At 36.6% G+C, this 15846-nt stretch overlaps 1 protein-coding gene across 4 annotated transcripts in view; it reads right to left on the bottom strand.

The window, feature by feature from the left end:
* form3 (FH2 domain-containing protein formin 3) overlaps positions 1-15846 on the bottom strand; it is a 146404-nt gene that overhangs the window by 75307 nt on the left and 55251 nt on the right. Inside the window, exon 1 of one of the 4 annotated variants that reach the window (XM_074113243.1) lies at positions 4014-4370. The exons of the other annotated variants lie outside the window; for them this stretch is intronic. The gene's annotated coding sequence lies outside the window, so the exon portion shown is untranslated. Of the gene's footprint in view, positions 1-4013; positions 4371-15846 lie in introns of those variants that run through there. 4 annotated transcript variants of the gene reach the window in all.

Genomic DNA, 15846 nt, shown 5'->3' with positions numbered 1-15846 from the left:
CAATATTGATTGCAACCAATAAGAAAAACAATTTGATTAAACTACGTCATTTTGAGCCACATTCACCTAATATAATTGAAAACAGCAGAATTTTGCTTTTATTAACCTTTTAGATTTACTTTAAATTTGTACTTTCGTCAAGAAACACAAAGCTAAAAGGGGCCACAAAGATCGTCTGCACTGAACGGGGGTGGGGGAGAGACATGCACGGCCATATGAATAATTCAAATGTATTAAAACATTCTATTTGGGTGGCCGTGCTTACATGTAATTTTTAGTTCTCTTTCGTTCCTCGCCCTTCTTTATTTTCTGCCGGCAGGCATCGATTCAATTTTATTTACTCTCCCTCCCTTTCTTGCGTTCGATTTATCGATATTTATTTAATGTACTGAAAACTCATACGATTTTCTCTAAGTCCAGCAAAAGGCGAGATGTAGAACGTGTAGAACATTATGAATGCACTAAATTATACTCTTCAATATAGGCGCCACGGTAGCCGAGCGGTTAGAGGCTGAGACCCGCAAAGCTAAGATGTATTGCGGCACTAGGCTATATTCCCAGTCTATACCTTTAATGGTTAATATGAGAAATTTACAGTAAAGTATGTTTGCTAGTCGTCTCCGTCCACTACACCTAATTGGTAGTTGGACGTAAAGCCGGCCTGAAATAATAGACTTTACTTTACTTAACTTTTTTACTCTCAATGTCTCGCTAAACATACCTCAGATTAAAATGTAATAACAGACACTCATAGACGATATCATTCTCTATAAATGGCTGAAACAAAAATTCTATTGATGTTAAGAGATATTAGCAGCTTAAGTTTTCAAAGGTATACAAATCACCAAAAATTTAAGTCTCAATATCTCGGTCTACATTCATCGGATCATTATGAAATGTTGGCCATTATAGACTATATTATTCCCTAAGTACGAATAAATAAAATAATAATAATATCTTTATTGTTGGCGCTTGACATGCACAACTTCGTCGAGATTTGCGCGCACAAAGTGCGTATAAAGTTTGGTCAATTTCCATAGCTTTTGAATCATCGACTATTTATAGCTAATATTTCTGATTTCTAGTACTACGTGGTGGTAAATTATACAAATTTACTATCGAACAGGAAGTTAGATTTATGTATTTATAGGAAAATAAAAACTAGCGAGACACCAGTCCTTGGAATAGTTCTTCCTTTAGACCGATAGAAGAGAGCACGTATTGGCTACTAGTTCTGCCCCATTAATATCAACTCCACTATCAGTAATAGTTTTCTGGTTACGAATTAAACGTTACGCTATTTCATTTATTTCTAACTAGTGATAAATAGTGAATAAACAAAAAAAATAGTTACCAACTAATAGTATGTGCACTGTAAAGGTTTTCCGCTAAAGAAAGATAAAGGAAACTAAAGCGTACACTATAGCGTCATTATGCAAACTTGCTGCGTCCGTTCATTCTTCAGTCAAAGGAAGTACGTCATTGCCTAGATTCTGTAATTCTTCATACTCTATAACTTACGTATACATTATTTATTAAATGAAATCTAGTGTGCAGACTCGCACGACTATCTTTTAGTACTATTAGAGGATCTGAGTTCTATCTCATTCATATTTTGCAAATTTGTAATTCTTGAGTTATATTTAATTCTTATCAACGTTAGCTACCTTGTAAAACTGTTAACTGAACTTAAAAGACACTTTTAACCGATCTTAGAATGCTGCAAATAGAATTTGTTTCTAGGGAAATTACTCAAAATCCAGTAATGGATTCGTAAATGTAGTACGTACGAAGTTTAAGGGGGCCATCTGAGGAAGCAATTTCCGGAAAAGCGAAAAATCCACCACGTAAAATGGTAATTACGGTTTACTTTGAACTTGAAATATTCGTATCAAATTTCGCAATATATAAGAAAAGTAGATTAGCTCAGGGGTTAGCGTACTGGATTCCCACGCGGAATACCTGGCTTCGACTCACACTGCTAGCCCTTAGATTTCCTCTCCCAAGGAGCTTCATAGAGCTCATGATGGACAGTGTTGTCAGTAACGAGAGAACACTGTCCGGAGGCCGGCAGGGTCCTAAAAAGCTCCCGTTGAAATCAGATGTTGATGTAGCTTTAATTTTTGTTTTAAAAAAAACTGATAAAATAAAAAATATATATTAAACCCAAGACCGCGCATCAATTTTAAGGGAAAGCCGAGATTAATTTCCCTACCGGACCGGAAGTTACCTTAATTGACTTCCCTTTTTTTAAAAGAAAAAGCTGTCCGATTCACAAGAATTTTAGTTGACCCATGATACTTAGTTTACGATGTTTTTTTTTACATAAAGCAGTAAAAAAAATTTTATTAGCAAGCGTAATTCATTAAAAAAAAAAGTAAGAGAAAGTAAAATCCTGGAAGAATGATGAATGAGTCCAGGTGGTAAAGTGGGATCAGGCAGGATAGTACGAGAACGCAAGAGAACTGGCCGGCCGCTGGTGACTAGACGAAGTCAATGAACTCCCGTCACTCGAAGGCCGGGCGGAAGATAAAGCAAGGTGCTTTAGGAAGTTTCGGCCGATCTAGCGCCTACGCCACCCGCAGTTTTCTGAGAGCTCTATTATCGCCACTTATAATACCTCTATTATTATTTATTGAAAGAAAAAAAAAAACTGTAACTAAATAATAAACTATTAATTTCTATTGGTTATTATATTCCCTCTCCCCATGCTCTCTACGTATTCAAAAAAAAAAAATTATTCCTTACTTGCATTTACAGAGGAACAGATGGAGGAATATCACAAAATAAATTCTGGTTAAACCTGATTAATACCCAGGAGATTATACTATTACCTTCAAGGCGCCAAGATAGCCGAGCGGTTAGAGGCTAGACCCGTAATGCTAAGATGTATTGCGGTACTAGGCTATATTCCCCGGTCTATACCTTTAATGGTTAATATGAGAAATTTATAGTAAAGTATGTTTGCTAGTCGCCACGGTAGCCGAGCGGTTAGATGCTAGTCCCGCAAAGCTAAGATGTATTGCGGTACTAGGCTATATTCCCAGTCTATACCTTTAATGGTTAATATGAGAAATTTGCAGTAAAGTATGTTTGCTAGTCGCCTCCGTCCATGACACCTAATTTGGTAGTTGGAAGTAAAGCCAACCTGAAAAAGTAGGCAATTACTTTACTTACTATTTTCGGGTAAAATTTAATTTTATTCCATTAATAATTATTGTGTAATAGATCGATCAGATTAATACTGAATGTGATGGTTATGAATAGTATATTATTATTTTCTATTACCTCATTCGCTGAGAGTAGTATTATTTATTTACCTTTATTTGAACAATGTTGTTATTTTTTGTACTTATTATATAGAATCTTATATTTATTTACAAGTAGCTTTGTAAATCCCGGTAAATATGTGCCTATACTGTAATGATTCTTAAACAAGCAATTACCTCACATGTGCTGTTTACGTATACTATACATTACGAAGTAAATTCACGTTTTTTATTTATTTATTTTTTTTAAATAGAAATTTACCACAAAGTAGAAATATTAAGGTTTTAGTATTAAATTTAAATAGAAAAATAACAGAAAATAAGAACTGTGACCTTGAACCAAGATTCGTCACATGTTCAACTTGATTTGCATATTTACAAATTGAAGTTACTTTCTATTTGTAAGGACTTGTACAGCGCAAATGATTTACCCTGGAAGGTTGTGTACAGTTTTATCACATGTTCACCTGTAAAAGGATCACATTAAATGGAAAAGGCAGACCGTTAAAATGAAAATGCAAATGATTGGTTAAACTTTAGAAAAGACCCCTGACTACTAGCGCACTCTATTGGACGTTTTTTTAAAGTTCTGTGTTGTTAATCTTGATAAAAAAAAAGCGCTTAAAATTTTATTTTATTTTTTGTTCACGTTATATAAAACGAAAGACAATTTTAGAAGTTAAATCATTTCAAAGTATTGAGGACTTATAATTTCCTTATACATAAACAAAATATTCCACTAACCTTTCAGTAATTATCCACATAGACAGCTAAATTTCCGGTCTTAGGCCTTGGATTTTATTTAATAGTTAATGTGAGAGATTTCTAGTAAAGTATGTTTGCTAGTCGCCTCCGTCCACGACGACACCTAATTTGCTAGTTGGATGTAAAGTCAGCCTGACAATAAATAGGCTTTACATCACTTAGCCAATTTTTTTTTTTTTTTTTTATAAATAAAACCAAAACTAAATTATGTTTAGAACAATCCAGATATCATAAAAACATGATAACAAGCACTCAATAAACACCAATTGGAATCCGTGAGCCAAACATGGATTTCCTTATCTTATACACGATACGTAATACAGCTGAGATGATACTAATCGCATAGAGGGCGATCATATGAAGCCAAAATAAGATAATAACAATCTCACGTAGAAGGTTGTTTCAGTACGTAATAATGAATATTACCAGCTGTATTAAATTCGAATATTTTATGTATAACATTGTATTATTAACGAAAATTTACTGTTCAAAAAGTTAAGTTAGAATTTATTAGATGTCAAAGACCCTTAAGCTGGCTATTTTACACTACAAAATATTTCTTCAGTAAAGTGTAGCACCCATTTAACTTAGATTGACTAGTAATTGGAAGTATTAATCATTAAACATCGTTAAATGACAGCACTGTGTGGCGCCACGCTAGCTGAGCAGTTAGAGGCTAGACCCGTAATGCTAAGATGAATTGCGGTACTAGGCTATATTCTCAGTCTAACCTTTAATGGTTAATATGAGAAATTTATAGTAAAGTATGTTTGCTAGGCGCCACGGTAGCCGAGCAGTTAGAGGCTATACCTGCACAGCTAAGATGTATTGCGGTACTAGGCTATATTCCCATTCCTATTCCTTTAATGGTTAATATGAGAAATTTATAGTCAAGTATGTTTGCTAGACGCCTCCGTCCACGTCGCCTAATTTGGTAGTTGAACGGTAGTTAGGAAAAGCGGGCCTAAACAAAAATAGGCATTACTTTACTTATTACTGAATCACTTTCTCTTACGTAAAGTCGTAACTTAAGGTACAGACCTATACAAGGGATAAATTAATAATAACCTATTAACAATAATAATAATAACAATAATAAATGTATTTCACTGTAAAGTGTAACTAATAAGTAACTACTTTTAAATCTTCCAAAATTGGCGATCTCAAGGTGTGCAACTAACATTTCTCTAGTTGTATATTCACAGCTGGGATGTAATAGAAGTAGTAATTTGTTTACAATCACTTGATCTGGTTTGTAAGCTTCCTTTAGTGCTATATGCGGCAGTGGCCACGATTTATATGGTAAAAAGAGAGAGGGGAGAGAAATTAACCTCCGCCGGCCATATGTAATTATTGTGGGCTAAACAGAAACAATAACTGCCATGAATACTCACACGACCTTCTCAAAACTACTAATACATTAACATTTATGTGAATGTATCGTCCACATCCACAGTTTAGGGAAAAGCCTAGGCTATAAGTCAGAGAAATTGGACAATGCGTTGAGTAGAGAGGCATTTCCGGTTTGAGAAATTTTCTCCAAACTTGATTTTAACAAACACTAACTCCTCCCATCAATCAGCAAACACGAGATAAGAATATACATTAGGGATTTTAGTAGAAAGAATCGATTCACTCCTTCTCTTACAGGTACGAAAGCTAAGATGTATTGCGGTACTAGGCTATATTCCCAGTCAATACCTTTAATGGTTAATATGAGTAGTTTATAGTAAAGTATGTTTGCTAATCGCCACGATAGCCGAGCGGTTAGAGGCTAGACCCGCAAAGCTAAGATGTATTGCGGTACTAGTCTACATTCCCAGTCTATACCTTTAATGGTTAATATGAGAAATTTATTGTAAAGTATGTTTACTAGTCGCCACGGTAGCCGAGTGGCTAGAGACTAGACCCGCAAAGCTAAGATGTATTACGGTACTAGGCTATATTCCCAGTCTATACCTTTAATGGTTAATATGAGAAATTTATAGTAAAGTATGTTTGCTAATCGCCACGATAGCCGAGCGGTTAGAGGCTAGACCCGCAAAGCTAAGATGTATTGCGGTACTAGGCTACATTCCCAGTCTATACCTTTAATGGTTAATATGAGAATTTTTGCAGTAAAGTATGTTTGCTAGTCGCCTCCGTCCACGACACCTAATTTGGTAGTTGGAGGTAAAGCCCGCCTGAAAAAATAGGCAATACCTTTTACGCGTGGAGATCATCTAAAAAATTCCAGAATAACTAGATTCCATAAATTTGAGACGAACATCAATAATCCTAAAATAGCGAACACTATTAAAGCCATCAAAGCGTTTCAAAGACTCTATAAACCATTTAAATAAAATATATTTTTATCTTAGAGAAGACTTGAGACAAATCTGGGACGGAGATCATCACACTACTCCTGCAAATGATGTCACAATTTCTGTGACGTCATTAACACCTGCCATCAATAACCGCGAACATCCTTCATAACAATATGTTATTGCTAAACATTAAGGTTATTTTTAAATATGTATTTTTTTTTTATGACAAGCTATAAAACAGTTTTTAAAAAACGTATTAATTTATAATCAAACAGTCCTTCATTTATAGAGATAGTAATTAATACTTTATAGAGTCATAAAAGTGAGCCAGGAAGGTCTATTAAAGGAATAAAAGTTTTGAGACATATTGTGCAGCGATAAACATTAATAAATTATTAATAAATAAATGGTTGTAACGGCCATAGAACTATTGTAAATTTCCTCGTTGTAGAACTTGTAATAATATTTATCGTGTCATCGTTTATCTCAAGGACATCGTTCTTTACTACTTTGTTCCTATCTACCTGAAGGATAATACTCCTGGGAATCCTGCCACAGCCCATTTCCAATTAGGGGTGAAATAAAGACTTCTTCTAGAGTCCCTTTTTCTTCTAGTAGCAGTGCGATGTTAGAGCGGAGTGCGTCTGTTGTTGAGTAGTTTTCTAGGAGCGTACTCCTAGGTCCTTCTTTTTCCAGCGGGATTTCCTCTGGGTTTGTCGGGGAACCTTCGAAGAGTCATTTATCTCTTTTTTATGAATATTCAATCAATATTTCCCACCTCCGGAGCCAGTCTAAAAATTATGTCTTTAGTTATATTCGTAAGTCACTAATATATTTATCAATGTCTTGGTGAGAAGAAACCATCCGTGGATCTTCTGCACATGCAGCTGACAGGCAAGAATGAGGACTAATTCTAGAGACTGGGCTGGACATATCTAGGTCTACAGCGCCATAAATACCCTTGGACTTTTAATACCCAACTGTAACTATGGCAAATCTTTTGTCATGAAAATGTTATTTTTTGTTCTTTTTTCTAAATCGTTACGATCAAACAAAAAAGCCCAGCTGATTTATATTTATTACAATCAGCTGATAACGATCTAGGAAGCAGTGTTTATTTCTTTATAACAGTACCAATGGCGGACACTTTTATACCAAATGTATAACCAAACAATAGTATATTTAAAATACTCGGCATTTTTCTAAGATATACTCCTGAAGGCCAATCCCAGACAAGGGTGAAAGTTAGGGCGTGCGATTTTGCAACTAAAGAGATGTTAATCAATAAACTACAACAACATGTAAAAACGAAATTTATTATTTAAAATAAAGAACAACATTTAGCTGCCCTAATTTCAATTTATAGATCAATCATTTTAATGTCAAATGGTGAACTATTAAAATTATTTCAAATTTTATCACTTTTAAACGCTATTAATATTCCCATACCTTCTAAATTCAGACATTTCAAACTTACTACTCGACCTCAACAACCGCAGTACGAGTATATCAGAGACTAATCTATCACAGTGAAATATTAGAATAGTTATAAACCATTATGCCCAGATAAACGGAAGTACCCGAACGGAATATAAATTTAGAACTTACTGCAATTTTTCGTCACTGTGTTCTCTTCAAATCAACACACACACACACACACACTCACAGAGAGAGAGAGGGTGAGAGAGAGAGAGAGAAGCACAAATCACTTTCTTAAATCACTTAATAACTGAAAATCTCTAATGATCGCGGTACTTCCGGTTTACTAGAGTTAGAGGAAGTAGTGACGTCAGCCCTTTGTGATGAGAATGGCGGCTCAAATTCACTGAAAAAAAAAAACTTTTACTTAAAAGAAGATATCAAAGACGAAACGATCCGTTCATTGACTAGCGTAGTACACTAATCTTCTTACGTAAATACATAAAGAGCTTAATATATTGCATTTAAAATAAAATAAATAATATTTACTTGACAAGACAGGACTATTTATTTTTTATAAAATAGCAAAACGCGATATTTATCTTGGCCAAGTTTGCCCGTAGTTGGGTAACACAGCTATGAGCAAGTATTCACCCAAAGGATAGCACTTCGCTAGCCGACCTACTCAGATTAATGATCAGGAATTTATATCATAGCAATTAAATTAATTTATAATGTCAGCAAATTTTATTATTTCACTCATCTCGTTTATATATTTATTTCCTCCTCTAATCACTGTTAATCCTGGTATCTCCGCGTAAGAATCCGGCACGCTAACCACTTAGATATCATCTAAGTAAAGTAATTGCCTATTTTTTCAGGCCGACTTTACTTCCAACTACCAAATTAGGTGTCGTGGACGGAGGCGACTAGCAAACATACTTTACTGCAAAATTTCACATATTGACCATTAAAGGTATAGACTGGGAATATAGCCTAGTACCGCAATACATCTTAGCTTTGCGGGTCTAGCCTATAACCGCTCGGCTATCGTGGCGACTAGTAAACATACTTTACTGTAAATTTCTCATATTAACCATTAAAGGTATAGACTGGGAATATAGCCTAGTACTGCAATACATCTTAGCTTTGCGGGTCTCGCCTCTAACCGCTCGGCTATCGTGGCGTCTTTCGTATCATTATTTACTGCAAAAATTATAGTGATTCTTTTTTCTGAGCATATAGAAGCTCTGCAAACTGAGTTTTTGCTTTATTATTATTATTATTTCGGAGGAATGCCGATAGAATTTCCTTTAACAGCTGTAACGGATGTAAACAACTTAACGAAAGGGATAAGCCGTTTTAAAATAGTGAAACGAGTAGTTGTGGGGGGGTAGCCAAGAATTACCAACGCGACCTATCACACTATGGTGGGGACAAGTTGACATGGATTGCCAATGTTAAGGTGTAAGTGGTCCAAGGTGTACAACCATCTGGCAGACTCGGCACCTATCGTCTCTCTCTGGCTATGGCTAAACTAGGCGAGCTTTATATATACTCAGCTGCGGTCTACTGCTGCCCATAAACAGATCACTAATCTCTTTTTCCATCTTGTGCTAGCCCCAGCGGCTAATCAAGGGAAACTGAGGCTATTACCACGCCATGGTGGTGAATGGGAGGGGGAAACCTAGTGGTACAATATGTTCAATGCTGTGAGGTGTTATGACTTTTGTTTAGCACATGCGCACTAGGTGTTAAATCGATGGTATTAAGTAACCTCCCCAAAATTGGTGCTAAGATTACTTCAGCTGCAAGGCTAAGTATAAACGAATTAGAGCTTGTGTAAAAGCAGAAACTATTTGAGTGTTCGTTTGGTGTTGAAAGAAATTCCATCAGTTGTTCTTAAACGTTCTTACAGAAGAACGCTCTTACGAACATTTTTCTGTTCAGCCTAGAACCATCTCTCCAACATAACCTTCTTAAAACCAATTTTCACAGCAAAAATTTTTTATTTATTTATTTTTATTTTTCTATTTAAGGCGCGTCACATCTAAGGTTATTGGCGCCCGGTGCTTTTTTCAGTGCACTGCCGGCCTCCGGACAACACTGTTACATTACCGGACAGTGAGCTGTAAGAAGCTCCTAGGAAGAGAAAATCTAAGGGTCAGCAGCTGGATTCGAACCCGGGATCTCCAGGCGTGGGAGTTCAGTACGCTAACCGCATAGCTAATCCCGTCCTTTTATTTATTTATTATTATTATTATTATTTTTGTTTTTCAGCAAGGGGCCTTCCGGTTATTACGCTCTAAATCACGCTTTGTCTTCGTTCTTTCCTCATTACTTCACTAAAGTACCGTGGTGTCAATCCCAGCTCAAACTCTCACGACTTGACAAATGTCAAAAGTGTTGAAAACCCAACGATAATACAAAATAAAATATAAATTTAATTAAAATAAAAGCTAAGGCGCCACGGTAGCCGAGCGGTTAGAGGCTAGACCCGCACAGCTAAGATGTATTACGGTACTAGGCTATATTCCCAGTCTGTAGTGGTTTAATTAACCTTTAGTGGTTAATTTGAAAAATTTATAGTAAAGTATGTTTGCCTCCGTCCACGGCACCTTATTTGGTAGTTGGAAGTAATGCCCGCCTGAATAAATAGGCATTACTTTACTTTTTTTTTAACTTTTAAAAGCTAACCCATACCCAGAAGTGCCCTGTTTCCTGGAGAAGTGTTTTAAATAGAAGTTACAGATCAGGGGCGGGTTGTGGGTGGGGTAAATATTGAACAGTAAAGTGATTGTGCTTCCGGCGTCGTCCACGAAACCTAGCTGGTGGTTAAGTTCCGCCTGACCAAGTTTCGAAGAACTCTCGTCGAGAAAAACTAAAGGAAACAAAATCAGTATAGAGTTACTTCCGGTTGAGATACTTTGATCGATTTTTTGCTCTTTTTTTCGTCAACTAATGACGTAGGAACTTGGGATATGAAGGAAAGGGACAGAGGATAAGAGAGAGAGAGACAGACGTGCCCTTGGCGTCACAGATAACAGTGCTGCGCCCTTCTGCAAACTCATTCGCTGCAAAACAATTGTTTTTTAACTAAACCAATATGACGGAATTTTGACGTCTATTATAATAATTCTAGTATAAAAATAATAGCCAATTATACGCTTGTTTTCTTTACAGTGACAAAGAGAGAGAATCTGAAGAGAGAGATAACAGATGCAACCTGTGACCTGCTCTTGACCCGGTTTACCTTGTATGGACAAGCACTGTAAAGCGTTTTAGTATCGTTGCCCCTTCACACTCTGTGTGTCTCTCAGTTCGTGATTTATTTCTAATCTTAAACACTAGATTTAAACATTTATAATATTACTGTTCAATATTTTCTAATAAGTATACAGCATTCACGCTACACATATTTCTATTGGCTAATTAATAATATAAAACAGCTGGTCTTTTAACGCACTTTTACGCTATTTTGATTTTTCTTTTTTTTTCCCCCAGGATTCCTGGAAGTTCCAGGGAGCTTACTCTCTCGGTAAGCAAGGAAAGCCTCTTCTGCTCGCCTTACGCTCTAATCGCGAACTATAGATCGTCAAGTAGCTGAATTATGCGGATGTTACTTAACCTTACTGTTACGACCCTGCTTCCGTTTCATCAGCAATTCGTGGAAAGTTTACATAATCATTATAAAACAGCTGATCATTATTTTCTCATGAATTCGCTTAAAAAACAAAAAAATAAAATAAAAAATCAAAGCAAAATATTTATGTAATTAATAATAAAAATTAATGAGAAGGGAAAGATGGTCGAATCTAATTAACTGCGTACCTAACAATCTGTTTACCTGTACACACAAGGATAGGGGGGTGAAGTGCAAGCTATAATTAGCTGATTTGCATACAGAATCATGTTTATTATATTAACATTATTAATTCTATCTCGCTCTCACTTTAAAGATTGGATCTGAGGATGATGAAAGGTACATAGTTTTACACGCCCACTTTTTTAAGTTGGATAGTGAAAGATAAGTTGCCATGGCAACATTGTTGGATCCGCATAATAATTTTTAGTTGTATCAACAATAGTGCAAAACAGGTGTTGTGATTGGAAGCTGTGGGGCTGCTGCAAGTGCCATCCCAGCTCGAGTGGTATTTGGAAAGTGAAAAGTGTAGTATTAGTGGACGCTAATGGCCAAGGCAGCGTCAAAAAATTAAAATAAAATTTCAAATAATAGTAATAATAGCGCAAAACTTCACCAGTCTATGACGCGGAATATGGGACACACTGAAAAGGTTTGGAGAATTTGCAGAAAAATCGACTTATCTTTTTCCGTCCAAGAACACCTTGAGCTCATAGAAGCTTGGTGCCGAACATGGAGGATTAAACTTAACACTACCCAAATGTATACAGGTGACATTCACATTACCTGCCCGACCACTAACTATTAACAATACTGACCTACCGACTTCCGCACAGATTCGTTATCTAGGGCTCTACCTAGACAGCCGTCTAACCTGGAACCCGTCACACTTAAAGACTTAAAAGACAAGAGCTGAACAGACGTTACGGACTACTAAGGAGACTCCTTGGACCGAAATCCTCCATGAACGTACCAAAACAAACTTACACTTCACAAAACACTATTACTGACCAATATGGGACATATGGAGCAGAATTGTGCGCTAAAACCGTCCAACATCCAACATGTCTAATCTTTCCAGTCTAAAGTCCTCCGCCGAATCGTTAACGCACCATTCTATGTCTCCAACCGTACCCTCCATCATGATCTCAATATTCCGTATGTAAATGAAGTTAATCCACACCCGATTCCCTAAATTTCCACAGCAAACTCTCTGTGATCACCCAAATTCTCTGGCTCAATCACTATCCACATCGTCCCGATCCTGACAATCCTCCACGTCACTCTTAAAACGGCGTTGTCTCATTGCTTCCTAAACCCCAATAAGTTCCTAGAGAGTTCCAGCGCTGGCTAGTTTCTCTCATGCTGTCATCCTGGTTGTGGCACTGAGCCCAGCTCTATGGCACAATCAAATGTTTCTTTGTACTACACTTCCGGTTTACACATGGAAGGCACTCCGTTGTTATTTACTTCCCCCAGATTAAATTATCGATTATCTGGACTTTCTGGCCAAAATCAATTTCCGTATTCCGAATCTTTATGCCTTCCTCCGTCCATTTTGCGAGATTCACCGTTTGGGCAGTGATACTACTGATATCCTGTTGCTTTTTGCCAAAAGTGGGGGATCTTATCTTAAATTTTATAAACGTGAAAATCACCGGAAGCTTTATAATTCGATTAGGTCTTACTAGCGGTTCTATCGGCCAGTGAATTATCGATCGAAATTCCTTCAACCGGATGTACAACTTTACTGGAATGGATTTTATAGACTTGGGCGTGGGGTAGGGAGAATCTCAGTTATTACGATTTCTTTGGACCTAAGGATGAGTTTTCCTTCTCCTTGTTTCCCAGGAAGTCTTCACATGGCTTTGCCGGTTTGATTTGGTGGTATTACGCAACGCTTTGGGATTCTACCGCATCCTGGATGTTGTTTGGGAACAGCCGCGAGACAATTATACATGTAAAGGAATCAGGGCAATGAATTGTAATGGGATTTCTCAATAATGATTAACAAAGATCATGCATCTTGTCCCCCAGCTTCTCTTCCATTACTGTTCCCAAAAATTTTGATGACTTTAATTAAAGAAGAAGAGTGAGAGCTGAAATACACCATTTGCAAGCCAACCTGTTGCCACTGAAGAGAGGAAGATTAAAGTGCGTCACTTCCTGGCGAGTCGCCCACCACCTTAATCTGTATGCAGCAGGTAACTCGGCGCTACAGACGATCTTATAAGACTATTTAGAAGTTATCTTAGGAGACCGTCGCTTTAACTCAACCAATACGAGTCTAGCGAGCGATAGAAAATATATAAAAGCTATAAAAATAAAAGTTATATATAATAAAATACTATCATAAAACATTAATAAAATGATCATTTTATAAATGACCGAAAAAATTTATTAAGGATTTTTTTTTCTCAGACCGAGTGCTCTGTCCATGGCCGGAAAGTCAGCTACAGGAAGTGAACTCGGGATCTCAGGGTGGCAATCCAGTACGCGAATCCCAGCCCTATTAAGGAAATCATTAAATTGCAACTAAAAGTGCAGTTGATAAATTGCTAATTGCACTTTAAAAATTATTAATTTATTTTTATTTTTTCAATTTATCACAGCAGAACGCTCAAAATATTAGAAATCTATTAGTTAATGATACAGGTTATCCTCGTACTTAAATTAGTACTCAATTGAGTTTTTTTTTTTTTTTTGCTCAAATCTTTGTAACATGTATTTAGTAATTAGATGCAAGTGTAATGGCAACAGAATCGGATAATAAATTCAGTAATTAAAGTAAAGTAATTGCCTATTTTTTCAGGCAGGTTTTACATACAACCACCAAATTAGGTGTCGTGGACGGAGGCAACTAGCAAACATACTTTACTATAAATTTCTCATATTAACCATTAAAGGTATAGACTGGGAATATAGCCTAGTACCGCAATACATCTTAGCATTGCGGGTCTAGTCCCTAACCTATCGGCTAACGTGGCGACTAGCAAACATACTTTACTATAAATTTCTCATATTAACCATTTAAGGTATAGACTGGGAATATAGCCTAGTACCGCAATACATCTTAGCATTGCGGGTCTAGCCTATAACCACTCGGCTACCCAATTAATCAGAGTGCGGTGCGGTAACAGATACCTCGCCTGTAGGGAGAGGGAAAGATCAAAGTTCAACCGTTAACTACGTTGATGTCTCTATAGCAGTTCGTCTAGCTGCTTTCAGTCCACCTAGTTCTACATTTTTATGTAATTACTCTAGGCATTGAATTATTTGCTGCAAAGTATTCTTAAATGCTGAATTCTCAAGTAATTAGTTTTAGAATAACATATATTTCATTAAATAAATTAACCATTTGTGCGGTTAAACGAAAATACTGGACACCATAGGCAGGCACAATAGATCTTTGAGTTTGCCGTTCGCTCTACAATCTACAATCTAGCCGTAGAGTAGTATTTAAGAGCTGATAGATGGGGATGTTAGTTTTAGAGACTCCGTTGTTTGGAGTGGCGGTGGTGGGGGTAGGATAATGAGAGTCCATTGTTATGAATAGTTTTGTTCATGGCTATTGTTATTGTTTTAACTCCTTTTTTTATAACGGTTTCTTTTAATTCCTTCTTTTAAAGGATATAACAACTTTTAACTTAGCTGGAACTCCGAAAATGTGGAGGGGGCGCGCGGAAATCTAGCGAACCTTTGAGCGAACAGAATATCTCAAAACCAAAAAAATCTCCGGAAGCTCACACTTATCAATTTGGGGTCAAGTATTTCGTTTTTAGACATCACCATCATATTTTACGTCTTACTGGTTAAAATGCACACTCTGAAGAGCCACTTAACTTCCTGTAAAACTTTATTTTTTATAGAGTGACTACGTTCCGGAAGTCTTGGAGATGAGGATCCATAGCCAGCAATGAAAGTGTTTCGTATATTTTGAATTATATATATATATATATATATATGTGTGTGTGTGTGTGTGTGTAATGATGACTAAGTGAGTTGGTACACCTGGCTGAATGTTGCGCGCGCACCAATAACAAGAACCACTTTATATTGGGTGCCAGCAATGACACACACACTGAACGTCCTTGGCACGTCAGCCTACACTCTTGCATTCATTCGCGTCACATCTCTACCACCTACACACTACTGGAACTACCACCAATACACCCTGGCATTAGTTCAGAGAAGTAAACGAGCGAACTTAATTTGTCTGTGTATGTGTGTTTTCTTTCTTACCAATCTAAAAACTTGAACACAATGAAAGTGTTGCCAACTTAGTGCAAGTTATTTTTTTTTCTTTCTTTCTTTCATTTCCTTCTTCGAGGACGCTGCTCTGGGAAACGTCATCACTGATTTCCTTTATCGCTTTCGTTTCCACGTGAATTTAACAACTGAAAGTATCTTTGGTTGAATAATTAAGAGAAATGTGAGAAATTAA

This window comes from Rhodnius prolixus, unplaced genomic scaffold, assembly GCF_049639745.1.
Source record: "Rhodnius prolixus isolate KJV_2025 unplaced genomic scaffold, Rpr scaffold_1, whole genome shotgun sequence".
NCBI lineage: Eukaryota > Metazoa > Arthropoda > Insecta > Hemiptera > Reduviidae > Rhodnius > Rhodnius prolixus.
The sequence above is the reverse complement of the archived record's forward strand: the minus strand, read 5'-3'. Positions and strand labels throughout refer to the sequence as shown.